At 41.4% G+C, this 27889-nt stretch overlaps 1 long non-coding RNA gene across 1 annotated transcript in view; it reads left to right on the plus strand.

Annotated features, from left to right (window-relative positions):
- Positions 1–24491, plus strand: part of LOC116515113 — a 43452-nt gene extending 18961 nt beyond the window's left edge. Inside the window, exon 3 of the long non-coding RNA XR_004256191.1 lies at positions 24271–24491. This is a non-coding gene — a long non-coding RNA (uncharacterized LOC116515113). The remainder of the gene's footprint in view (positions 1–24270) is intronic.
- Positions 24492–27889: the final 3398 nt, after the last annotated feature.

Here is a 27889-nt window from a genome sequence, read left to right on the forward strand (position 1 = left end):
CCAGGGAGGAAAAAAAAAGTGAATTTAATTAGCAGCCTTTGCTCTTGAAATAAACAGGAAGGCAAATGGAATGATGGATATGAGAAATTTTTGCTTCAGACGCTGGGTTTGGAATTGAGTTAAAATAGTGGTGTTTTGCATAATTTGACTTCCACCAGGACTCTACATCACACCAATGTAATAATTAAATTTCAGATGCTATCTAGTGCAGAAGGTATTTGTTAAAAAAAAATAGTAAGTATGATTCAAGAGGAGCTGTTATGCTTTCTAGGTAAAATTGACAATTCCTTCTGATGAGGAGATACAGATAAAGGTGTGCTCCCTACGGCTTTACAACCTCCATTAGATGCAGGTGCTATTAATTTTGAAACCCCAAATCAATAGTTTTAGGGTTCCGTTACTAGTCCCAGTAGGTGGCAGTTTTTAATCTCTCTGGTCTGTTTTCAAAAAGTAAGCAACGATCATCATCATCAAATGAACCCATAATCCTTTGCAGGGTGGAGTCTGGGCAACTGAATGGAGCTAGCAAAGTGTTTTCATGACCAGATGCCTTTCCTATAGCAATAGCAATAGCAGTTAGACTTATATACTGCTTCATAGGGCTTTCAACCGTCTCTAAGCGGTTTACAGAGTCAGCATATCGCCCCCACAGTCTGGGTCCTCATTTCACCCATCTCGGAAGGATGGAAGGCTGAGTCAACCTTGAGCCGGTGAGATTTGAACCGCCGAACTGCAGATAGCAGTCAGCTGAAGCAGCCTGCAGTACTGCACTCTAACCACTGCGCCACCTCGGCTCTATGTCACCAATGCAGAGTTTTGTTCACAGATATATTCTCAGTGAGCCCAGAAAGAGAAATACCTGCCACTACCTAGAATCAAACTCACAGCCTCCTGATTGTGAGGCGAGAGCTTCCCCTCTTTGCCACCACACCACTCCTAAGAAAATGGTTCCATAAGAACACTTAATTACCAACTTTAATGTATTTCCATCATGTGTCAATACATGACGTGACACACCTTAATCAAATGTGAATTTCCTTGTTTTCCCATGAGACAAATTTGTAGATGTGGGAGAGCTCACTCACTTTCTTCCAGCAGCAGACACACACACACAAACACACACACACACACACACACACACACAAATTCAGAGGGCGCTGCAGATTCCAAGAAGAATTCTGATAATTTCCAGACAGGATTCGGAAGTGAAGGCTATCAGTGGCTGACTGATAGGAAAATGAATAGTTGTCTGCCACGCATATTAATCTCTGCCCCATGCCTTTTATCCCCAGAGCTAGGGTGGGACTTCGCTAGCAGCAGTGGCTTCCATCCCAAGAACCGGCCCATAGATTTCTACTGCTCTCCTCTCCTCTGCCTTCTGCATATTTGCGGTTCAGGCACTGGACACAGATGTTCTCTTTTTCCTCATCAGCCACCTCCAGACATGGGAGATGTTGACTTGCCATCTGAGGACTGACAGAAGGCCCAGGCTCTGCCTCTGTCTCCTTCTGTTCCACTCTCCCTTTCCCACTCCCTGCCTCCCTCCCCCCCTCTCTGCCAGCTCCATTCCCTCTTCCCCAGTGGTGAGATTCATTTTTTTTTACTACCAGTTCTAAGGATGTGGCTTTATGGGTGTGGCAGGGGAAGGATACTACAAAATCCCCATTCCCTCCTCACTCTCCAAATTTTCGCTACCGGTTCTCCGGAACCTGTCAGAACTGGCTGAATACCAGTAGCAGTAGTAGTAGCAGTTAGACATATACCGCTTCATAGGGCTTTCAGCCCTCTCTAAGCGGTTAACAGAGTCAGCATATCGCCCCCACAGTCTGGGTCCTCATTTCACCCACCTCGGAAGGATGGAAGGCTGAGTCAACTTTGAGCCGGTGAGATTTGAACCGCCGAACTGCAGAACTGCAGTCAGCTGAAGTGGCCTGCAGTACTGCACCCTAACCACTGCGCCACCTCGGCTCTTCCCCCCCCTTGGAGCTTTCAAATTGCCTCGATGCTGATCCTGAATCCCACGCCTCCTCCTCCTTCTCTGATTTGATTGCTGAAGGGGCTGGTGGGTGACAGGCCACAACTTGGATCTTCTTACAGTGGAATGATCTGATAGTACATTTCGAATAACAGGTGAGATTTAGATTAGGAAGACACAGCCACCAGAGAGCAAACCTTGGCTGAGTCTTCCTACGGAAAGCTGAAATGCTGCTTATCACACGTCAGACCCCTTGTTTAGTTTTTGCCCTATTCTGAGCAACAACAGCAGCTCTCCAGGGATTCAGGCGTAACACCTGTGATCTAAAGCTATTTTAATGGGCATATCAGTGGCAGAATGAAGGGTCATATCGGTGCACCCCAGCTAATCTGTGAAAGAAAAATAAACAGAGAGGGATAATGAAATAGCCTGCAAATCAGCAAGAGCAGATAAAAGGCAAAGGAATCATGCTTCTTTGGAACATAGTTAAGGTAAACATGAAAAAAAAATATTGGGAGGCTGTGCCCCCTCTGCACTGTTTTTGCAGTGGTAATTTGTTAACAAAAGAACAATAGGTTACTCATGCTTTAATGCTACATTTATCTGTTTTTCCAGCAAGACCAGTCTATCAGGGCAAACTGGTCTACCCAAATATGGGATGGAGCAAACTGCTTCGACTTTCACCTTTCAGCCCCAGTCCAGGAGCCTTCACAGGCAGTTGCTTTTGTGACAAACTATTTTTTGTTTGTTGAATTTATATTTTACTGACAAAGACATTAATCGAGACTATAACGAGTATATTTCAAACTCTTTAGCTCTCGTCAGCTAGCTGTTCCCTTTCTTTTTAATGCTTCTAACTAATATGCAAAGGGGGGCATGGTGGCTCAGTGGCTAAGACACTGAGCTTGTTGATCAGAAAGGTCAGCAGTTTGGCAGTTCAAATCCCAAGCACCGTGTAATGGAGTGAGCTCCCATTACTTGCCCCAGTTTCTGCCACTTTAGCAGTTCGAAAGCACGCAAAAAATGCAAATAGAAAAATAGGAACCACCTTTTGGGGAAGGTAACAGTATTTCGTGAGCCTTTGGCATTTAGTCATGCTGGCCATATGGCCACAGAGAGGTCTTCGGACAGCACTGGCTCTTCGGCTTTGAAACAGAGATGAGCACCGCCCCCTAGAGTTGGGAGTGACTAACACATATGCACGAGGGGAGCCTTACCTTTATCTAATATGCAAATACCCTGGGTTCGAATCCCATAAAGGGTACGGCTAGCTGATGAGAGATAAATAGCTTGAAATAGATTTATACTAATCTTTCATTTCATTGTCAGTAAAATATAAATCCAATGCTCGATTTGTATATATAACTATATATATCTTTTTCCAGAGTTGGCCACAGACTTAAAAGCTCAGTACGGACATTTGTTTCCCTCCACTTGCCATCTAAGATAGGAGCTTTATGTGGGAATGACTCCAGGACACAAACGGTTAGAATAGCTTCTGGCTTAGACATTACATTGTTTGCATTTGAACAGAGGTTTCGTCCATATTGTCAGTAGCTTTGCTCCCCGAACCCTTGGCAATGTTTTCATGCCACAGTATGTTGATCCTAACTGTTCTCATCTTTCTCTCCTTCAGCTAGCCAATATATTTTTTTCCAACTGGCCAATGTGGAATTTCCATCTAAAACAAACAAATGAAATTCAATGTAGAAAAAAAGCAAAGTCTTACACTTAGGCAAGAAAAACCAAAATGACGTATATAGACTGGGTGAAACCAGCTTTAATAGCCATAGCTGTGAGAGGGATCTTGGAGTCTTAGTGGACAAATAGTCAAAAATGAAGTAACAGTGTGCAGCGGCACCAAAAAAGCCAACACAATCCTAAATTGCATTAACAGAGGGATACAATCAAGATCAAGTGAGGTACTAATGCCACTTTATAAAGCCTTAGTAAAACCACATGTAGAATACTGCATCCAGTTTTGGACACTGCACTATGAAAAAGATGTTGAGACTCTAGAAAGAGTGCGGAGAAGAGCAATCAGGATGATTAGGGGACTGGAGGCTAAAACATATGATGAACGGTTGCAGGAACTGGGCATGGCTGGTCTAGTGAAGAGAAGGACCAGGGAAGACATGATAGCAGTGTTCCAATATTTGAGGGGCCACCACAGAGAGGAAGGGGTCAAGCTATTCTACAAAGCACCTGAAGGCCAGACAAGGAATGATGGATAATAAACTGATCAAGGAACGATTCAACCTAGGTATAAGGATTGTTCTCAACTTCTGACAGTGAGAACAATCAACCAAGGGAACAGAAGTTGCCTTCAGAAGTTCTGGGAGCTTCATCACTGGAAGCTTTCAAGAAGAGACTTGACTGCCATTTGTCAGAAATGGTATAGGTTCTCCTGCTTGGGCTGGGGGTTGGAGTAGAAGACCTACAAGGTCCTTTTCAACTCTGTTAATCTGTTAAAAACTGATGCCTAGCTGGGTTTGCTTTTTTTCCACAAACAACAACAACAACAAAACCCTTCTGTTTTGAATTTAATGTTGTTGTGCGGGGAGATAGAAAAGTTGGTCCACAACTAACTGGAAGCAACGTGTGATGAAAGCTTCTAGTATCAAATAGATGATTAGCATCTTCCTCATGAAATACAATTAGAAAGAAGATCAAAGTCTTTGCCTTAATGTACTTACTGATAAAAGAGCTTACATTCAGCTTTCAAGATTTTCTAACTGACCTAGTTCTCATTACAATAAACTTTTGATAAGAACAGAACAGAATAACAGAGTTGGAAGGGACATTGGAGGTCTTCTGGTCCAACCCCCTGCTTAAGCAGGAAGCCCTATACCATTTCAGACAAATAGTTGCCCAATCTGTTCTTGAAAGCCTCCAGTGATGAAGCCTCCACAACTTCTATTCCATTGGTTGATTGTTCCCACTGTCAGAAACTTCCTCCATAATTCTAGGTTGAATCTCTCCTTGTTCAGTTTCCATCCATTATTCCTTATCCGTCCTTCAGGTTCTTGGGAAAATAGCTTGACCCTCTCCTCTCTGTAGCAGCCCTTCAAATATTGGAACATTGCTATTATGTCTGCCCTTGTCCTTAGCAATAGCAATAGCAGTTAGACTTATATACCGCTTTCAGCCCTCTCTAAGCGGTTTACAGAATCAGCATATCGCCCCCACAATCTGGGTCCTCATTTTCCCCACTTCAGAAGGATGGAAGGCTGAGTCAACCTTGAGCTGGTGAGATTAGAACCGCTGAACTGCAGATAACAGTCAGCTGAAGTGACCTGCAGTACTGCACCCTAACCACTGCGCCACCTCGGCTCCTTCTCTTCACTAGACTAGCCATGGCCAGTTTCTGCAACTGTTCTTTATATGTTTTAGCCTCCAGTCCCCTAATCATCTTTGTTGCTCTTCTCTGCACTCTTTCTAGAGTCTCAACATCTTTTTTTTTAATTGTAGTGACCAAAACTGGATGCAATATTTCAAGTGTGGTCTTACCAAGTCACCATAAACACTTGACATGATCATGAATCTTGTTTGTGAAATGTAAGCCATTCATACCCTGGGGAGATGGTGGCAAGATGGCATAGTGACTATATTTCAAGAAGAGTGTAAAAACCAGGAAGTGTAATGTAAGACAACAATGGGAAACCATATGTCACCCAGCTATAAGGAAATACAGCAAAACAATATTCACTTTATTTCCCCTGAAATGGCAGCTTAGATGATAAATTCTACTGTTTATCAATATGTTGTTTCAGATGTCCTAAATATCATGGGGAACCAAATATGGGTATAGAATTTATGTGGTGGAGGGATACAGAGACTTACAGCAATGCCTCAAAATGTTGGCAGTGGAGCCTGTCTAGTAATCTTATGCCAAAATGACAGAGAGAGAGAAAGAGACCGGGGGGGGGGGAGGGAAACACACACAGAGAGAAAGAGAGAGAGAAACAGAAAGAGAGAGAGAGAGACTGAAAGAGATAAACAGAGACATACAGTGAGAGAAACACATAGAGAGAAATAAGAGAGAGAGAGAGAGAGAGAGAAACACACAGAAAGAGAGAGAGAGAGAGAAACAGAAAGAGAGAGAGAGAGAAAGTGAGACACTGAAAGAGATAAACAGAGAAAGACATACAGTGAGAGAAACACACAGAGAGAAATAAGAGAGAGACAGAGAGAAACACACAGAAAGAGAGAAGAGAGAAGAGAGAAGAGAGAAGAGAGACCAAGCACTAAGGAATTCCAATTATTACTTCTAGTTCTACTAGCATAAGTAACAGTAATTAGTAACATTAACAGTTCAGTAGAATTACTCCTACAATTACTACTAGCACTTCCAATGTGCTAGTGCCAATAACGTTAATATCAATAACTTACTAGTACTAGTACTAATAATGTATCCTGAAATTATCTTTCCTAAAGCAGACCACCAACAGGAACAGACTTAGAAATGACTTATAAACCCTTATTTGAGTGTCGATCAGTTTTTCATCTACAGGTAGAACCATAATAGCACAAATTCCACTAGCAGAGCAAGTTGGAAAAAAACTGAACAGCTGAATATCTGCTATTTGCTTTTCTGGTACAACAAAATTGCATTTGTACGTAGATCAAGCTAGTAACAGATGGAGAACAATTGGTGTATATAATTATTCAGGCTGGGCTCTTTTTAAGTAGATTGGTTGGATGGTGCTTCTTTGGCTGAAAAGACAAAGAAAGGAAGTAGCACATGGTGAATCAACCTTTACAAAGTTTCTTTCAAAGAGGTCTTCTTGCAAAAATCTGCAAATTAACTCTGTAGATTAACATTCTTCTCCCTGACAAGTTACCACAGAGTAGATGTTGAAGGCCTGACGTTGATCTTGAGCGCGGCTGCACACTTGCGCATTAATCAGCCATGTTGATTTCAGTCTGCTACCTGAGGTGTCCATCTGTTGAGGCTTCTTCATTTTGCCAAGCTTCGTGAGAGCTCTGGCCCTCAATCTTTCTTTCTTGGTGCCAAAATATAAAACCCACCATACGGAAGTTAGAGCACATTATAAAATCCTTCAGGGCGAATGAGTAAATTAAAAATGAGTTTTACTTGAACTGGTCTCACAAGATCGCCTATAACAGTGATGACAACCCTTTTTGCCATCATGTGCCAAAAGCGGGGGGAGCGGGTGTGTGTGTGTCCTGCACATGTGTGCCCACACCCATAATTCTATGCACCCTCCCCACACACATGCGCACGTGACCACCTGCCCTCCCCCCACATTTGGTGCACAATGGCATGGTTTAGCCATTTTTCTCTCTCCGGAGGCTTCAGGGAAGACTCCTGAAGCCTCCGGAGGGAGAAAAACAGCCCTATGGGCAATCCGGAGGACCATTCCTGAACTTCTGGATTGTCCATAGGGGCATTTTTTGCTCTCTGGAGGCTTCAAGAGGCTTCCATGAAGCCTCCAAAGGGAGAAAAACAGCTCAACATGCAAACCAGAAATCCATTCCTGAAATTCCGGTTTTGCGCGTTGGATTGTTTTTCTTCCTCTGGAGGCTGAAGCCTCCTGAAGGTGAAAAACAGCCGAAAATGAAGGCCAAAATCAGCTGGCCAGTGCACACATGTGCACTGGAGCTGACAGGGCAATGCCTCACATGCCCTAAGAAATGACTCCACTTGCCACCTGTGGCGCCTCTGCCATAGGTTCGCATCATGGGCCTATAACATATTCTATAAGATTACAGCTCTAGGGGTTATTAAAAATCAAAACGATATTCCTCTTGTAGGGATGATATGAGCATTCCTGGAAGCAAATATGAAGTTCTGAAGTAGGGAGACGCAGGAGGGAACTGTGATTTGTTAAGATGTGGTTGAAGTGATTGTGAAGTTAGCTTAATGTAGACATAACTGCCTTATCTCTTTGTTTGTGTGAAAATATCCCTCTTACGTTCTACATTAAAGCCCCACCAAGGTGTTATGAAATATTAGGGCAGTTAAATAATCAAACACATAATTATTTAAAGATGTAAAAGTCATCTACAAAACATAACAACAGAGAGATGTTCAACATCTAAGCAGGGAGAGTGTTTTCAACAAGGAAGGAAACAGAGTCTTCATTATTAACAGTAGGAGTATGGTTTAAACAAAGGAACAGGAAGAAATGTTTATAAGAATAATTTCAGAGAGTTGGTATCCTAGGGAGAGAAGACTTGCTCCATCGAATCATCACTCATAATGCAGAAGACAAGATGAGATGAAACAAAGATTCTGAGAAAAGTCTCTTGGCTTTCTTCAAAGCTAGCTAGGGTTGGACCTAGTTAGTGGTCAAATAGAGGACATGGTGGAAATCCTAGGGTGGTGAAGGCGAATCTTTTCAGCACCACATGCTGCAACCTGGAAGAGGAGCTGCCCAGGGAGCATGCGCATGCCAGAAAATGAGCTTTCGGTTTCTGGTGGCATGCATGCATGCCAGCCAGCTAGTCTTCCGCTTACTGGCACACATGCACATACGATGATCAGCTAGCCGGCGTGCATGCTCACACCAGAAAACAGAAGACCAACTCTTCCACTTTCTGGCATTTCCACATGCATGAAGGCCAGCTAATCGTCGCGTGCTCATGCACGCCAGAAACCCAGAAGAGGAATAGATGAGGACACACGTGTGCCAGGCAACATGGCTCCATGTGCCACTTCAGGCACACATGCCATGGCTTTGCCATCACGGTCCTAGGGCTTTTGGCTGGCTTGGGAAGGTGGAAGAAACATCTTGAAATTAAGGTGGAAGTAAGAGCAATCCCCTTTTATCACGCGCGGAGACAACAGCCTAGTTGTGATCAGCAGAAGTCAAGTTTCACAATTGTGAAGAGTCACTTCTCTATAATGTGCACACTGAAGCTCTTGCTTCAATGGCTTTCTGAGTACTGAAAATTGATGTTTAGATCCATCTCATTTCAGCCCTTTTTTTAAAAAAAATCATATCATACAGATAGATCAAGATTCAGTACTTTATTTGGCACTGTTTTCTGTTAGTTCTTTAGTCAGGCTTATTCGGAGAAACAATCATCTGTTGATTTTGTAAAATTTGGAGTAGAAATTGCTGGGCCATTTACTGCTGGGAACATTACACTTGGAATACTTGGTTTCCTTCTAAAACTAGAATGTGATGAGTTTGTTATGTTTTCCGAGGCATTATGTATGTATGGGAGAGGTGCTTAGTGGACGTTAGGTGCGATAGCTGTTATACTTCTTATGAAATGTGACCTTACAGGTTAAACCACAATTACTATACAGAGCGGAATGGCCGCAATGGAATATAGGAGACGCTTTAAGTTGCTCCCTGTCTGCGGGATGCCTGAAGCACAACATTTAATAGTCCTAAGGAGCCGTTGTAAGAGATTCTAAGGATTTTTTCCCCCTGAAGATGCTCTAGGGGAGAGGGGAAGATTTGAGAGAGAGAAGGAGGGAAAGATTGTAGACAGTGAATGAAAAACATTGAGTAGAAAAGACTGTGGAGGATAGACTTCTATCTCTCTCTCTCCCCCTCTCTCTAGCCCTCTCTCTCTTTCTCTCCCATCCCAAAACATTTTTGCAGCCCGTGAGAAGTAAATTGAGATCCACAGCTTCATTCCAGTTTAAGATTGTGCAGCCGCAAAGAATTCAGAAGAGAGCTCTGAACATTTGCTGATATAGAACGATGTGCTCTTTGCGCCATTAGATGGATTTCACTGTCACACTCATGTCTTAACACCTTTCAATAAATTAAATCCATATTGAAATCTGCCTTGCATTCTTGCAACAATGAAACAGTCCCCAGTGGGGGAAAAAAATCTCCCTTTTTTATAACTTTGCCAGACCAATTCAGCTCATCCTCCTGGAATCCACACTGTATATCGGACATTAACATGATTGAGCTGGTTCAGAGGTATTTCACGAGAAGAGTCCTCCACTCCTCAACTCACAATAGAATTCCCTATGCCACCAGGCTTGAAATTTTGGGCTTGGACAATCTGGAATTGCTCTGTCTGCGGTCCAATCTAAACATAGTACACAACATTGTCTGCTACAACATCTTTCCCGTCGACTTCTTCAGCTTCAACCACAATAATACACGGGCAAACAATCGATACAAACTCAAGGTAAACCACTTCAAACTTGATTGCAGAAAATATGACTTTAGCAACAGAGGGGTCAACGCCTGGAATGCTCTACCCAACTCAAACCCTGTTACAGCCTCAAACCCTCACAGCTTCAATCTCAAGCTAAAAAAAAAAAAAATCATAAAAAAATCTAATTTCCAAAGTGTCCTCTTTCTCTTGGGAACCAAAAACATTCCTGCAAGTCCTCGGAAGGAGATGGTTGAAGTCACCTAGCAACTGGACAGCATCCTGACTGGACCATGTGACTGATTGTTTTGAGAAAGTGACAAACTTTTACTTTTAACTAGGTGGAAACTGCGGGAAGAATCAGAATCAGTTTTCACCAGCCTGTGCCAATATGACATACTCAATAAACCAGTGGTGGGTTTCAAAAATTTTTTGAACCTACTCTGTGGGAGTGGCTTGCCGGCCATGTGACCTGGTGGGAGTGGCTTGCCAGCCATGTGTTCTCTCTCTCTCTCTCTCTCTCCTTCTGTCTCTCTGTCCCTTTTTCCTCTTTTTCTTTCATCTCTCACTTTTTCTTTCTTTTTTCTTTTTTCTTTTTTTCTTTCTTCCTTTCTTTCTCTTTCTCTTTCTCTCTCTGTGTGAGTCTATGTGTGTGTCAGTGGTGGGTTTCAAAAAAATTTGGAACCTCTTCTGTAGGTGTGGCCTGCTTTCTGTTGGAACCTCTTCTAACCGGTTCGGTAGATTTGATGAACTAATTCTACCGAACTGGTGCAAACTGATAGGAACCCACCTCTGCAATAAACCTATTCTTTGAGGAAATTGCCTGCCTCAGAGTTTGGTTTGATATAGGTATGTTACTTGGAATCCTGAAAGTGTGTGTGTGTGTGTGTGTGTGTGTGTGTGTGTGTGTGTGTAAAGAGCTAATTGCACAATGAAATTTAGGACATTTCCATTCTAGTGTAGCTGCCTTTAAGTGAGAAGAGAATTTCACCTACCTCCATTCCCCCTTTTTAAAGAAATCTCAAAAGGAAACTCATGTTATAAAACTGAACAGACATGATTAAATAACATTTTTTATAGCTCTGTACTATAACAAACTGATGGAATTGGGTTGCAGTAAACAGTTACGGTACACTACATATTATTAATTTAAATTGGCATTTAAAAAAATCCCTTGAGTTTCTTAAAATCTGGCTCTGGAGAAAACCATTGCTCTGTTGCTACTCTTTAACAAATACATTTTTCTTGAGTTGGTCGTGTTTTTGAGATCTTTCCAAGAAGGAAAAAGGTCAGGGCTGTACCTTGAAAATGAACATATGATGAACTCTACTGTTGGATCATATGTCTTCCTTTCAGGTTGATCTGAAAGAAAACAAGTTTACATATACCATGAATAGTCTGGTACTGTCAATCACAGCAGTTTCTTTTTTTTTAAGACTACTGGGCAAAAAAACAACAACAACCTTCTTCTAATTTGAAAACTATGGTTAAACATATTGCACCCTGTCTCCAGTTCCAATATGGCAAGAATCAGCCCACTAAAGCTGGTGTCTTAACAGACACACCAGATGGTCAATAGTGATATTATGCAATATCCCAAATTGGGTTGGCTTGTATGTCACAGAGCTCATGGCTGCCCAGTTTTCTTCATCAAACATTGCTAACTGAGCATCAGACACATTGCTAACCGAGCATGATAACTTAAGCAGCACCAAGTAGATAGGTAAACCTCAGAGGTGGGTTCCTATCGGTTTGCACCGGTTCGATAGAACCGGTTCGTCAAATCTACCAAACTGATTAGAAGAGGTTCCACCAGTGGACACGGAAAGCAGGCCACACCTACAGAAGAGGTTCCAAAATTTTTTTGAAACCCACCACTGGTCCTTGAATATGATTATTCTACACTATCATGCTCCTATTTATAAAACTCAGTGCCTCTGTGAAAGGTAAGGATGACTACTGCGTTTGTGGTGCAATCAGAACATTGTGTGTGTTGAAGTTGTTTTAACGCAAACCAAAGATGCCCTTTAAAAAACAAGTTTACATCATATTCTTATGCATGCCAGTGCTGTGTGTGAGGTAATTTAAGGTGGTTCTGACAAGTGTCATCAGCCTCTTCATATCTGGTCACATGGGTTGCAAGCCACTCCCATCGGGTCACATGGGCGGCAAAGCACTCCCACAAAGGAGGCCACACCCATAGAGTAGGTTCGAACAATTTTTGAAACCCACCACTAGTAAACCTCCAATTGTTGGATATCTACATCATCTGGTTCCAGAGTCTTCTGAAGTAGTTCTGAAACATACTGTGTTAGGGCTTCTCTCCAATATGGAGTTAGTGAAATATATTGTCAGCACAAAGCTTGACCAGAACTGTGATTGTGAATGTATCTTCAATGTTTCATGCAATCTTGCATGAGCTCTCAATATAGGTTCTCCTGCTTGAGCAGGAAGTTGGACTAAAAGACCTCCAAAGTCCTTGCCAACTCTGTTATTCTGTATTTATCTATCTATCTATCTATCTATCTATCTATCTATCTATCTATCTATCTATCTATCTAAAATAAATTTATTTATTTAGTTTGCCACTCATGTGCAAGATAACAAAAATAAGGATAAACATGAATAAGAACACAGGAAATGGGTACAAATAAATGGGGACAGTAGGACAGGGACGTTAGGCATTCTGGTGCGCTTATGCACACCCCTCTCTTAGGAATGGGGTGAGGTCAACAGTAGATAGTTTAAGGTTAAAGTTATGGGGGTTTGAGGACATAACAGCAGAGTCAGGTAGAGCATTCTACGCATTGACCACTGTGTTGCCGAAGTCGTATTTTCTGCAATCAAGTTTGGGGCGGTCTACCTTGAATTTGTATCTATTGTGTACTTCTGTATTACTGCAGTTGAAGCTGAAGTAGTCATTGACAGGTAGGCTGTTATAGGATATAATTTTATGTACTTCAAGTATTCGTGTATTTCAAGCCTGGTAGCATAAGGTATTCTGTTGTGAGCAAAGGAGTGGAGGACTCATCTTGTGAAATACCTCTGGACTCGCTCAATTGTGTTAATGTCCGATATACAGTGGAGATTTCCAGGCAGGCGAGCTGTATTCGAGAATTGGTCTAGCAAAGGTTATGTATGCCCTAGTTTATAATACAATATTACCAGAGAAGCTTTGCAAGATAAGGTTAACAACTCTTAATACCTTCTGTAATTCACTGGTGATCGCAATTCAAAGTGTTGTGGTTATTAAGACCAGCCACAGTCTTGAAGGAACCCAGTTTCTAACAGCATCCACTTGTGTTCTGAAAGCTTCTTCAGAGGTTGTGTGTTAACCTCCACTACACAATTTGTGTTCAATAAGGAGTAGTTCTTTCAGAAACATTTCGTTGGCATGGAGAGTACCAACTCTCAACCTACCCCATTATCATTTTTTTTAAAAATCTTCCAGATAGTGTAATCAATGAATGCCTTGACTTTTAAATGCATTTAAAAACTTTTTGTTCCCATAGCAGCTGGTGTGGTTTTAGAGTTGCAGCTACTTGGTTTCAATGTGTCTTCTATTGGATTCACATGTATGTGTAGGTAGTAAGGTAGTTGCTGACAGAGTCACAGTGGATGACTCTGCTTAGTGCTTAACTGCAGTGGGAGGCGAGAGAACTAGGGGGCCTCCTTTACTCCAGCTTTATGATCACTTGAGCAGAGTTAAGCAAGGGTTAAAAGGCAAAAAATTCCTTATGTAAAGGAGGCACGTGTTCTCTCACTTCCTGTAGAGGGCATTTTTAGAGGCTTTTTAGAGTTCTCTGGGAGCAACTAGCTCAGTCTGACTCAGAGCTCTGGCCTTTCTCTTTTTATATTTTTTTTCTTTTCATGAGGGCAAGCAAAAGCAGAGTTGAAATCCTCTCTGAAACAGCTGGAAAAGGTGCGTGTGTGGGGGAGGGGGGAGGAATTCAAAGGCAAATGTTGCAGAGCCACATTTCCTTTTCAAACACACACACACACACACACACACACACAGAGCTAGATAAAAGTATATAAGATCAGCTTCACTGATTACAAGTTTGAAAAGGCAACATGGCTTCACCTGCAATCAAAGTCTCCGATCGGAAGGCAGCAGGGGAAGGGGGGGTATGGCAGAGGAGCTGCTTTCAAGCCATTGGAAAATATATCCAATCCAACTTCTGTGTTTGTGTTTCTTTGAGAGTGAGTGAGTGAGAGAGGGATCCAACTTCTCTCTCTGTGTGTGTCTGTTTGAGAGAGGGGGGAGGGAGGGAGAGAGGGAAGAAGGAGGGGAAGGGAGAAGAAAAAGAATGGGAAAACTTATTTTGCAAGGGGGAAAAATGCTGTTGCTTTAAATCGGAACTGAGCATGCCTGGCTGTGGAATTCTGGGAGTTGAAGTCCACAAGTCTAAAAAAATTGCTGCCTTACCAGCCATAAAGCTCACCACACGTCACTGTTAAAAGATATTTATAAAAAAAAAATACCTGTCATCCATACATCATAAATCCCCTTTTAAAGTAAGCAACAATGAATGAATTGCATTAAATGAGTGAGAAATATCAAACCACAGAAAGATATCAGGGAAGGCAGCATTTAAAATATAAAAAAATCAGTAAATGCCCAATTTGTTCATGTAATAGTTAATAAACTGTTAATTGAAAACCTTGTCATAACCTGTTTCCTTGCTTTGCCGAGCTTGAGCCAATATATAATAGCTTTAACTAGCTTTCACTCTATTGAATTAGTAGGATGTGTTTAAAGAAATGCTAATTAGTCAAGCTTTTAGGAGGACATCTGAAAGAACATACATTGGACAGCCGGATCCGCGTATAGAGGAAGGTGTTTATGTACATCAATTTTATTAACACATTCCTAAATACCGTCAAGAAAAATGTGGCAACAAAAATAAATAGCCAAACCATTCCACCCACGTGGTCTCATCTTTCCTTTGATTATTTATACATTGAATTCATATGTGTTCAATAGATCCATATGTTCAGTCCATAAAATCATCAGATATTTTGTCTGAAGAACAGTGGATGAAGTATAGAATACAAGCACAGTAAGGAAAAACACATAACCACTGAAATCAGCAAAATAACATTTCTACTCTGTAGACCCTGAGTCTCAAAACAGCTAAATATTAGCCCTTTTGCTCAGAAAATGGACATGTTTCTCTTCCACACTGAGAAATAACAAGGTTAACCCAGAAAAGAGATTTCAGCACAGCCAGTGGTGTCTACAATATGCCAGCCGGAGTACATAGCTTAAACATAATTTGTACTTGATGCATAAAGTATCCCAGTGCCATCATTTTCGGTGTGTCATAATTTGTGTTATACCAGCACCTGAATCTGCAGGACAGAAACAAAACATGCATTTTAATGGACCACAGTTCTTCATCACTCTAAGAGAAGTTCAAATTTTCTTGATGTTCCTTGCAGGAATAATCAAGATGCCCGCAACTCATACAGCTTTGAGAACTGAGTAACTAGCTAACCACTAGTTTGCAAGAACAGGAGGGAGCATTTAAACAAAGAGACCCAAATTCATTGGTAGCCACACATTGCAATGAACCAGGACATACATTCAATTTCAAAGGTTCTAATATTGTTGGCGGAGCAGGGAGAAAAACAGCCAGGGAAATGATTGGAGCCTGGGAAATGGGCCCCTTGTCAGTCAACAGGGAATGCTGATTTACTACCAGCTGATGAGGAATTTAAAAGCCAAGAGGCAGGACAACACAAGGCAACAACAATCAATGACTTCATAGGCATCCTTTAATACCCCAATTAACAACTAAAAGTCACACACAACTAAGGACCGCATGAATACTAATAGAAAATCCCAGTGCACACATTCTGTAAAGAGAGAAGTTCCCTGAGGATGGGATCCAGCACAAGCCTGAAAGCTTGGAAGACTAAACCTCTGGTCTCTGTGATGGACTCAGATTGGATCCTGCAACATGATCGTGGGACATATAATCAATCCATTTTTATTATCACCCAATACCAGCACCATAAACAAGAGGATGAAAAACAATAATAATAGTAAAAAGCAAAAATAAAAGACAGACAGAATAATATATTGCAGTTGGTAGATAGATGATCAGTGGGCAGTTTGCCTAATTTTACATATAGCTTAACAAAATTTGACCAGATAACAAAAGTTGCATGTTAAAAAAAAAAAGGATCAGATATTTCCCAGATATTTTATTAGGTAAGGTGTTGTAAATTGAGTCCGTGAGTCCTTATAGAGCAGTGATGGTGAGTCTTTTTCTTACAGCATGCCAAAATTGGGTGCACATGTGCTATCACACACATGTGTGTAACCACTCAATCTCCCCACCCATCTGCACCTGTGCGCACGATCCCCCCGCCTTCCTAAAGCCTGAGGAGGGTGAAAATGGCCTCCCCTGGCCCTCCGGAAATGTGAAAAATCAGCTGGCCGGTGCACAAACGCATGCCTCAGCTGATGGCTGGTGGGCCACCAAAAATGGCTCCATGTGCCACTTGTGGCACACATGCCCTAGGTTTGCCATCATGGTTACAGAGGATGCCGTGCAGTAGGGCCTGAGCTATAGTTCCAATGCCCCCTTGTCCACAAGGGCACAGTGTCAGGTGCTCCTTCATTTAATAATCAAGAAAGAAACCACTCAACTCCATACTTTAGAATTAAGGGTACTTTTACTAATTACAAACGATGAGAAGCAAAGCAAAGCTGAGTCTGAGTAAAAAGGCGCGAAAGCGATAGATATCATGTATAATTCAATCCCCTCCCCTTGGCACCCCATTTCATAGTCCAATAATAATTCACCCAACCGTCAGGTGGGAGATGTCCTCAAAAAGCATCATCAGGCTGGAATGCTGGACAGTTAGCCTTGGTGGGAAACTCCCTTCTTCCACATGCGCAGATAGATGATCAGGACAGCTCCTAATAACAATCCTCCAGTACATACTGATTCCCCTCCCAAATACCATGCCTCCCCTCCCCATTTCAATGGCAGCCAAAAAGCAGCAGCGAAGCAGAGGCTGACACACAGTTTCAGTTCATATGGAATTTGTTTATATCAGCCTCCCCCCCCCCCCAAACTGCTGTGGCTGGGATATGTATATTTGCCTTCATTCATAAGTAATCAGATCCCATTTCCCTTTGCTGGTCAGAGAAGACAAAAACCGAACTTTGGCTGTTTGCCGGATCAAACTGAAGCATCCCATTCTTGACTCAAAAGCTGAACATTGATTGCGATTAGTTGTTGTTTTTCCAATTTTTTTTCTTTTATTTTTAAACATAAAAAAAAACAACATAAAAAAATTCTCTTCCATTACATGCAGCATGTCGTTTGGTTACAAGTGTTTTTGCATCCATATTCTCAATTACATATACAATCACAGATTTTACATCTAATATAACTAAATACCTCGCTTTCATTGTACAACATATATTCAATTGCGATGATTTTTTTCCCCAATAAACCTAATTCCCTTACATTCTTAATTATCTGTTTAAAGTTGTGATTAGTTGTTGATGGGGGCCACTTTTTAAAGAAAGAAAAAATAGATATAAAATAAAAAAGAATAAATAGAAGCTTCCAATTTTCTTGCAGTCTATCATCATCATCATCATCATCATCATCATCATCATCATCGTCATCATCTCCTTTTAATGACTCCATAATTCTTTGTGGGGCGGAGTATGGGCTACTGAATGGAGATAGCAGAGTGTTTAGTGGCCGGATGTTCTTCCTTTTGCCAATGCAGAGTTTTGTTCAGTAGATATATTCCCATTGTGCCCACAGAGAGAAATATCTGCCTCTACCTAGGGTTGAACTCACAGCCTCCTGAATGTTAGGCAAGATCTCCACCTCTAGGCCACCACACTACTCCAATTTGCTTGCAGTCTATATATTTACAAAATTCCCCCTTACTCTATCTTTACACACAAAAACACACCAGTGGTGGGTTTCAAAAATTGTTCGAACCTACTCTGTGGGTGTGGCCTCCTTTGTGGAAGTGGCTTGCCGCCCATATGACCAGATGGGAGTGGCTTGCCATCCATGTGACTGGATATGAAGATGCCAAAGAGACTTGTAAGAACCACCTTAAATTACCTGACACACAGCACTGACATGCATAAGAATATGATTTAAACTTGTTTTTTAAAAGGTATCTTTGGTTTGCGTTAAAACAACTTCAACACACGCAATGTTCTGATTGCACCACAAACGCAGTAGTCATCCTTACCTTTCACAGAGGAACTGAGTTTTATAAATATGAGCATGATAGTGTAGAATAATCATATCCAAGGACCAGTGGTGGGTTTCAAAAAATTTTGGAACCTTTTCTGTAGGTGTGGCCTGCTTTCCGGGTCCACTGGTGGAACCTCTTCTAACTGGTTCGGTAGATTTGATGAACCGGTTCTACCGAATAGGTGCGAACTGGTAGGAACCCACCTCTGACACTCTCTCACTCTCTCTCTCTCTCTCACTCTCTCTCTCTCTCTCTCTCTCTCTCTCTCTCTCTCTCTCTCTCTCTCTCTCTCTCTCTCTCTCATGTGGTTTCTACCTGTTTTTTCCTTCTGATTCACAAATCATAAGAACATATTTTTCTGTTTCATGCATTAAGGGATTTTCCATTCAACCATGAATATTGATATTGAGGGTTTTTTCTCCTCTTATCAAAGATTCAGCCATCTCTGCAAATTCTATTATCTTTACCAACCTTTTATCTGTAGGTAGAGTCAAACCTTTTTACTTTTGAGCATGTAACAGTTTCACTGAAGTTGTCATATATACAAAACAAAGTTCCATGCAGGTTTTTCTTCTTCTAGATGTTGGGCTATTAGCCATCAAAGAAAAGATTATGGTTTCCATCAGTGGTGGGTTTCAAAAAATTTAGAACTTCTTCTGTAGGTGTGGCCTGCTTTGTGGGAGTGACTTGCCTGCCATGTGACCAGGTGGGAGTGACTTGCCTGCCATGTGACTGGGTGGGCGTGGCCAACTTGTAAAATGTGGTGAAACTCACTTAACAATGCTCTTGCTTAGCAACCAAAATGTTGGCTCAGAAACTCTGGCATTTGAAGCATGCAAGTCTTAAAGCTGTCAAGTTACAAGTCCCTTGCACCCCTAGCCCTTTTGGAAAAAAAAACCAGGGGTGTTCAAACTTGACAGCTTTAAGACTTGTGGACTTCAACCCCCAGAATTCCTCCTCTCGCTCTTCATCTTGATGCTGTGCGGACGGGCGGTGGGCGGGAGCTGGAACTGGTTCTAAATGGCACTGTAGATTTGTGGAACCTCTTCTATAGAAGAGGTTAGAACTGGCAGGAACCCACCTCTGGTTTCCATTGTATTTTGACCTTTAAAATCTTCCGAATTTATGCATGTATTTGTATCCAAAACATTTTGACTTTTTTCATCTCTCCCCCCCCCCCAATCCCCTGATAAAGCATCTCTTCATGTGGTTCCTATTTTCAGCAAAAATGCAACCTATTCTATGCCTTGTAGATAGTTTATCTGCAGACAAAGACCAATGATACATCATCTTAAAAAAAATTTTTTTTCAGGTTAGAACATAATGCAAATCTCGCTCCTCTCATCCACATATTTTTTTCCTTTGGTCCCTTTATATATTATAATCCTTTTTTTTAAGCCCATTTTATCATACATTCTTCCGCTTGTTCTTCTTCTGTCTCGTATTTCAGGAAAAGAGGAATGGACATTTGCTCCTAAAAGTGCAGAACTCATTGGAATGAAATGCATAGGTTTCCTACAACTTTGTTCCCTATCCAGCTTGTTGCTATAGTTACTATTAGGGCTTGCTAGCAACAGTAATCAAACATAACTCCTTCCCGCATCTTGGGAACAACAAGAGATTTAATGTAGAAGTTGGCTTTAGAACATGTTTTTAAGATCTCCTTAGATTGAAATCTGTTACGGAAGTTTCCTAACCAAAATGAAGAATGCAAGACATAATTGCAATTGCATTCTTCAATCTTTGGAATGGCCATTGGTGAGCTTCTTGTATGCCTGAAATATTGCCCAGGTCAAATATCGCAAATGTGGAGTTAGCAATAGCAATAGCAGTTAGACTTATATACCGCTTCATAGGGCTTTCAGCCCTCTCTAAGCGGTTTACAGAGTCAGCATATTGCCCCCAACAACAATCCGGGTCCTCATTTTACCCACCTCGGAAGGATGGAAGGCTGAGTCAACCGTGAGCCGGTGAGATTTGAACAGCCGAACTGCAGAACTGCAGTCAGTTGAAGTAGCCTGCAGTGCTGCATTTAACCACTGCGCCACCTCGGCTCTTTTTGTTGTTGTTGGTGGTGTTTTCTGAGCTTACCTGTTTTCTTGCAGATATTTCATTACCCAACTAGATAACATCATCAGTGCTAGAAGGGGTGGCTTGCCAGAGTATATAAACAGAGAACAAAGTCCATTATCTTCTGATACTGATGATGTTACCCAGTTGGGTAACGAAATGTCTGCAAGAAAACAACCAAGCTCAGAGAGCACCAAACACAACACAGTTTAAACTTCCCTACTATTAGTTATCGCAAATGTCTGACAAATTTAAATGACATGTGCAATGCTCAAGGCATGTTATATATTGGAGTGAGAATGTGAACAATTGGACAGAGCAAAACACACATTTTCATTTCCAGAATTGTATTTGTCTACAACTGAAAATGGCTGTCACCACTACTGTATGGTATAATTAGCTCAATATGGATTTTGAAACAAAATGTACAGCATTTAAATTGGAGCAATGTGTAAAAATTGACACCAGGTGCAACCTTATATTTAACAACTTCTCTTCTCTTCCCTCTCCTCCCCTCCCCTCCCCTCCTCTCCTTCTCTTTGGGTAAGTCGTGTTCTGACTTAACCTGCTTCATTAAAAGCAGCATTTGTCATATCATGAATATTGGTGAAAACCACAGCGACTTCAAAGATGACGTGATATAATCACTCAAATAATGTAAATGATATCATTTCCACAAGTTGCATCATACAGGATGTCATTTGCATCAATGGCATATTAACAACATGATATGTGGGATAGTTTATCCCTCCTGCCCTTCGTAAGACACTCACTGATGCTATGATTTTTGGAAAATAAGTTTAAAACCTTTTGAAACCTTTTCTTGATTTCTCTTGCAATATGTCTCTTGTAATATCACTACACTTCTTTGAATTATTATTTTTTAAATCCATGGAGCAGCTCAAAATTTGCTCCGACTTTTCCTTTCGGAAAATGAACAGAACTTTTCTCCATAACACGATTGCCATTCTAACTTTGAAAAAAGAGAAGTTATAAAAGCAAACTAATTTTGAGGCTTAAAAAAAATCATTTCCACGTAATAAAGTTGCACCTCCCCAAAATGATTGGTGTCAATGAAGACAGTTGGGTGATGAAATTTGCGGGGGGGGGGGGTGTTCATAAAAAGAGCCGAGGTGGCGCAGTGGTTAAATGCAGCACTGCAGGCTACTTCAGCTGACTGCAGTTCTGCAGTTCGGCGGTTCAAATCTCACCGGCTCAAGGTTGATTCAGCCTTCCATCCTTCTGAGGTGGGTAAAATGAGGACCCGGATTGTTGTTGGGGGCAATATGCTGACTCTGTAAACCGCTTAGAGAGGGCTTAAAGCCCTATGAAGCGGTATACAAGTCTAATTGCTATTGCTATTGCTAATGAAATTGTAAGCCAGCCTTTATCTTACAACTCTTCTTTTTTTCTCTTTATGAAAATGTATTTGAGGACACACAAAATAGATTTGAAAATGTGTGTAGAAAAGTTAGACCACATGGTTTGACATAGACATTTCTTTTCAATAATACGGAATGCATAGAAAGCAAATATCCTTAGAAAGCTTTAACACACACACACACACACACACCATAAAATCTTTGCATATTTCTAAACAGACCACTGTTAACCTGAGCTATATAGTCCCCTTAAAATCTGTGAGTGTTCTCCATCCGTGATTCTTTTTCTTTTGTCATAATTGTTTTCCCGCAGATTCACAGGCTAAAGTTGTCTTGTGATCTGCATCATTATCACATCACAGATTGTCTAGCTTTTAGTAGTTAAATGTATTTTTAAAATCTGCTATTTTCCATTAAGGTGAGAAAAAAATTAATTCCTTTTTAATGTGTGTCTTTGTGTGTCTGTGTCTGTGTCTGTGTCTGTGTCTGTGTCTGTGTCTGTGTGTGTGTGTGTGTGTGTGTGAGAGAGAGAGAGAGAGAGAGAGAGAGAGAGAGAGAGAGAGAGAGAGAGAGAGAGAGAGACTGTAATATTTGAAACTGGGAAATGCAAATTTAATACTGAACACTTTGTCATTAGCAAAATATAAGCCCTTGTTTTTTTTGAGAAATTAAGAAGAAATGATTAAGATATGATTAAAATACAGGATTCATTTTAAATGGAGAACTAAAAGCATGGCTATTAACAGAACATTACTTTCAAATCTTCTTGATTAAAGGCTACCGGTCCCGTGAATGGTTTCTTAAGTCTGTTTGCCAAGTGAGCAAAAATACATTGCATAACTAGACATATTCATTTCATAAAGAAAACTGCATAAACGATAAGGATTTAACCTAATTGGTCTTTCTTAGCTCACAACTGTAAGCTGAATCGTGAGTGGGGGGAAATGTCAATTTGATTATTATCTATAAAGTAACTTGTGATGAGGAAACAACTCAAAATATTCGAGCTTAATAGACCTGTAAATGCTGCCTGTTATATACTGAAAGAATCAAACAGGATGAGAGGTATTTCATGCACGATATAGCAGCTTTGATCTTTTTAGAAGGATTTCACATGCTATTTCTGAAAGAAGAATGGTGTCATAATTCTCCAATGCTACAGGTCTATTAAACATAAATATTCCACAGCCAAATTTATCATTTACATCCCTCCGCTCTCTCTTTTTTTTTGTCTCAGGAGCGAAACACTAACATTTTAAATATTTTGAGAACCCCTAGGTAATAAAAGTCAGGAATATTTTCAGCAAAGTCAACATGGTGTAAAGATGGACATGTGTTATATCCATGAATTGCACCATCCAGAAGACAGTCTCCTGAACTTGTTTCCTGTGATGATATTTTAATTCGAGTATATCTGATTAAGTTTTTTTATGCGTCTTCAGAACTGTTTAAATCAGAGTTTAGTGGGTTTCTTCACTGTTGCTTTGTCTGAAAGTGCATCAAGATTTTCACCAACAAATTCAGTAAGTTTGCTATTGCTGTACTCGTGGGTAAATCTAACCTTCCATCAGATCAGAGAACTAACTGAATTTCTTAAGAGACTTCAAAGACAAATGACAACACCTGTACGAATGTGACATGGTGACTTAAGCCATCTGTCTTATGTATTTGTTGCACTGCAAATATAAAATGATGAAAGTTCTAGTACATGTCTCCTCCTCCTCCCTCTTCTATCTTCTATCTTCTTGAACCATGGTGACACAGTGGTTAGAGTGCAGTACTGCAGGCTGCTTCTGCTGACTGCTGGCTGCCTGCAATTTGGCAGTTCAAATCTCAGCAGGCTCAAGGTTGACTCAGCCTTCCATCCTTCCAAGATGGTAAAATGAGGATGCCAATTGTTGGGGGAAATCTGCTGACTCTATAAACTGTTTAGAGAGGGTTGTAAAAGCACTGTGAAGCAGTGCTATTGCTCTTCCTTCTTCCTTCTTCCTTCTTCCTTCTTCCTTCTTCCTTCTTCCTTCTTCCTTCTTCCTTCTTCCTTCTTCCTTCTTTCTTCTTTCTCCTCCTCCTCTTTCTCCTCCTTAGATAATTATTCAATAAAACAACAGAAATAATAAAAAATATGCAATGCTTAATTTTGCTCTTGTTCATTTCTCATTCATTCAGTAGGTCTTGATCTAGAAAAGTGGGGATTGGACTCTTGTGTTAATTTTTTGGAGGAGTTCTATTATTTCTTGGTTCAACTATCAAAATGACTTATTCCATCTGCATAGTTGCTAATCAAAAGTGTAGCATACCTTCTTTGCATTCATAGAAGATGGCATTGTTAAAAACCCTGTTACAGAAAAACACTTTCCTCAGTTCTTAGTGGCAGAAGTATAATGTCATGATCACAAATACCAAAGTAGGCTATTAAATAGGTACTATATCATTCCTGAAACATCTCTGAATCCACTGTTACAAATAATAAGTACATCTTTCTCTTATTTTGTCTCCCAGCAACAGGCAAAGAATTTTTTTTTGTTAAGAACAGCAAACATAAGATAAGAATTGCCAACTTGTAGAGATGACCTTGGAGAAGAAATTTAGAGTGGGAACAGAATAGAATAACAGAGTTGGAGGTGACTTTGGAGGTCTTCTATTCCCACCCCCTGCTGTAGCATGAGAGCCTACACCATTTCAGACAAGTGGCTGTCCAGTTTCTTCTTAAAAGCCTCCAATGCTGGAGCACCTACAACTTCTGAAGGAAGCCGTTCCTCTGATTAATTGTTCTCACTGGTAGGAAATTCCTCCTTAGTTCTAGGTTGCTTTTCTCTTTGATTAGTTTCCACCCATTGGGTGGAAGACCGCCTGCTGCCAATTACCTCCCAAAGACCCATTAGATCGCACAGGGTCGGCCTCTTCCGGGTCCCGTCTATCAGCCAATGCCATCTGGCTACGACCAGGGGGAGGGCCTTCTCTGTTGCAGCTCCGGCCCTTTGGAATGAACTCCCCGTGGAGATTCGGACCCTCACCTCTCTCCCGGCCTTCCGAAAAGCTGTTAAAACCTGGCTGTGTCGGCAGGCCTGGGGTCGATGAGTCCTCTTCCCCTCTCGACAGGTATGGTTATTGGTTATTTTAAATGTGTGTTTTGTATTGTATGTTTCCCTTCCCCGTTTGAGTTGTTCGCCGCCCTGAGTCCCTGCAAAGGGAATAGGGCGGCATATAAATAAAACAAAACTTAAACTTAAACTTCTTGTCTTACTTCCTGTGCTTTGGAAAACAGATTGACCTCCTCTTGTTTATGGCAGTGTCTCAAATTTTGGAACACTATTATGTCACTTTTTCTTTTCTTTTCACTAGCATCCGAAAGACAGAAGTGACATCTATAAAGTTTAGAAGAGGTACACACTGTTTGTTACAGTATACAGTATACAAAGGTGAGAAGAGAAGACACTCACAGATATTCACAATTGATATACATTCTTAAGGTAGAAATGATCAGGAAATAGACTCCATAGGAAGACTAAAAGTGAACTTTGTTGAGATAGGCTATAATAGAATCTTGGAAGATGATCAACATCGTCGCTTTTCTTCCTCTTGTGCCTGAGGGATGATGTATGTGTCTACTCGCAAAGCATCCCTGCCCTGCTCTCAAGGTGCCATAGGCAGGGGGGATGGGAAAACGGTTTTTGCAGCTGGGGTGAGGCAGCACGTCAGTCAAAACAAAAGCACATTCCAGCCATATATCTCTCAAGGCCATCTCTGTGGCTACCCACAGTGGCCGGAGGGGAGTGATCTCTACAACCTGCAAAATTGCTTCGTTGGAGAATGTGACTGATGACACCTTGGGGGGAGGGGGGAAAAGGGTCAGAGATGCAACATAAATTATGTGGGGTTAGAGTTGGCTTTGTCTTGGAATGTGCTGACAGGAAGAGCTTAATAAATAACTGGATTTCTTTTGAAGCTTGGCTCAAGGCTCATGATTTAATTAGGGCATTGGTCAGAACCCTGACAGCAAACCAACTCACTCAAAACTAATCAAAATAACCAGGACTCCTGAGCCCCGGGCTCTCCAGTTGCTCCCTGACCCCTGGGGTGCATGGAGAGAAACTCAGTCCACCATGACAGAGGGCGGACTATCCAAAGACAATCTGCTCCAGGTGACCCAGAAAGAGGCAGAACTTGCCTCCACCCAGTGTCTCCCAGTACCCAGCAGCCCAATCAGAACTCTGACAGTATGCTTCTTCCGCAGCTGGTGTCTCCATAACAATCTCTGGATACCTTATCCAAGGTCATTTTTCTGGCCCTTTGTACAGCTGAAGCAAAGGTAGTTATGTTCAGTTAGATGAGATTCTCCTTGGATTGAAGGACTTGCCTTTGAGCCCTTTGAAGCCTTATCAAAATGTTACTGCCAGAGGAATAACAATTATATGTGGCAAATAAATAAAGGTCTTTTCTACCCTAGAGATTTATCATAGCATCACCCAACCATTGCTGTGCTGATATAAAGGCAGACTTCATTAGCGATGTAGCGATTAGGGATGGCTGGATGATGCCGTAAATCAACATTGTGGAAATCACCAAAGTCTCCTTCAGGTTAACCTGAACTCTTGGTGACTTCAGAAAGAGGTCAGTGAAGTTATCTTGGCAATACTCTAGAACAGTTTTCCCATATCTCCTTTCAGGACATTTTTCAATATCTTCAGTCTTGGAATTTTCAATAGGAACTCCATCCAATTATTAACTTTACGTGACCTTCTTAACTTCTAGGGTAAGAGTTCTGATACCTACCATGGTTGTGTGTGTGTCTATAAAAAAATCACACATGTTTCCTTTGTTTAGCAATAGCACTTAGACTTACATATCACTTCATAGTAGCTTTACAGCACTATGGGTTTTTAAAAAATCAGCATATTGTCTGTCCCAACCACCTGAGTCACATTTTACTCACCTTGGAAGGATTGAAGGCTGAGTTAACCTTGAACCAATGAGAATGAAACTGCTGACAGTCAGCAAAATTACCTTGCAATACTGCATTCTAACCATCGTGCCACCACGCCTCAAGCTGCTTTGAACATTTCTGAGTTGAAAGTCAGGTAAATCTAATAAATAAATAGCAATAGCAATAGCAATAGCAGTTAGACTTATATACCGCTTCATAGGGCTTTCAGCCCTCTCTAAGCAGTTTACAGAGTCAGCATATTGTCCCCAACAACAATCTGGGTCCTCATTTTACCCACCTCGAAAGGATGGAAGGCTGAGCCAACCCTGAGCCAGTGGGATTTGAACAGCCGAACTGCAGAACTGCAGTTGAGCTGAAGTAGCCTGCAGTGCTGCATTTAACCACTGCGCCACCTAGGCTCTTATTGCTTCTTTGATGCATTTCTAAAGGTAAAGGTTGCCCTCGTACATACGTGCTAGTCATTTCCAACTCTAGGGAGTGGTGCACATCTCCATTTCAAAGCCAAAGAGCCAGCATTCTCCGCGGTCATGTGGCCTGTGTGACTAAACACCGAAGCTGCACGGAACGCTGTTCCCTTCCCACCAAAGGTGGTTCCTATTTTTCTACTTGCATTTTTTACATGCTTTTAAACTGCTAGGTTGGCAGAAGCTGGGGCAAGTCACAGGAGTTCACTCTGTTATGCAGCGTTAGGGATTAGAACCGCTGAACTGCCAACCTTCTGGTATACAAGCTCAGTGTCTTAGCCACTGAGCCACCATGTCCCTATTATGCCATTTCCTTTATGGAGGTGCTCAAGAAGGCTTAACTAAAATGAATCCCTGGTATATATTTCTCTATAATTATAAGATAGCCTGGGCTGAGAGAGTGACTGCATCATACCCCAAGAAGCTTCCATGACTGACAGCTCTACTCAGTTCTCCCTAGTGCCAGTTCAGTACCTTAACCAGAGGTGATATTCTATGGTTCAGACCTATTCGCCCGGACAGGTAGTGAAAATTTTGGGTGGGTGGTTCAATTTCATCCTATTTAGGGATGTTTTTTTTTTAGCAAACCACATCCGCAGAAGACAGGGCACAAGCGTGGATGCGCGCATGCACACATTTGCGCTCTACTTGGGGCTGCCCCTGAAAAGTGTTCAGAGACTACAATTAGTCCAGAATGGAGCCACGCGAG

This window comes from Thamnophis elegans, chromosome 11 (assembly GCF_009769535.1).
Source record: "Thamnophis elegans isolate rThaEle1 chromosome 11, rThaEle1.pri, whole genome shotgun sequence".
In the NCBI taxonomy this organism is placed as follows: domain Eukaryota; kingdom Metazoa; phylum Chordata; class Lepidosauria; order Squamata; family Colubridae; genus Thamnophis; species Thamnophis elegans.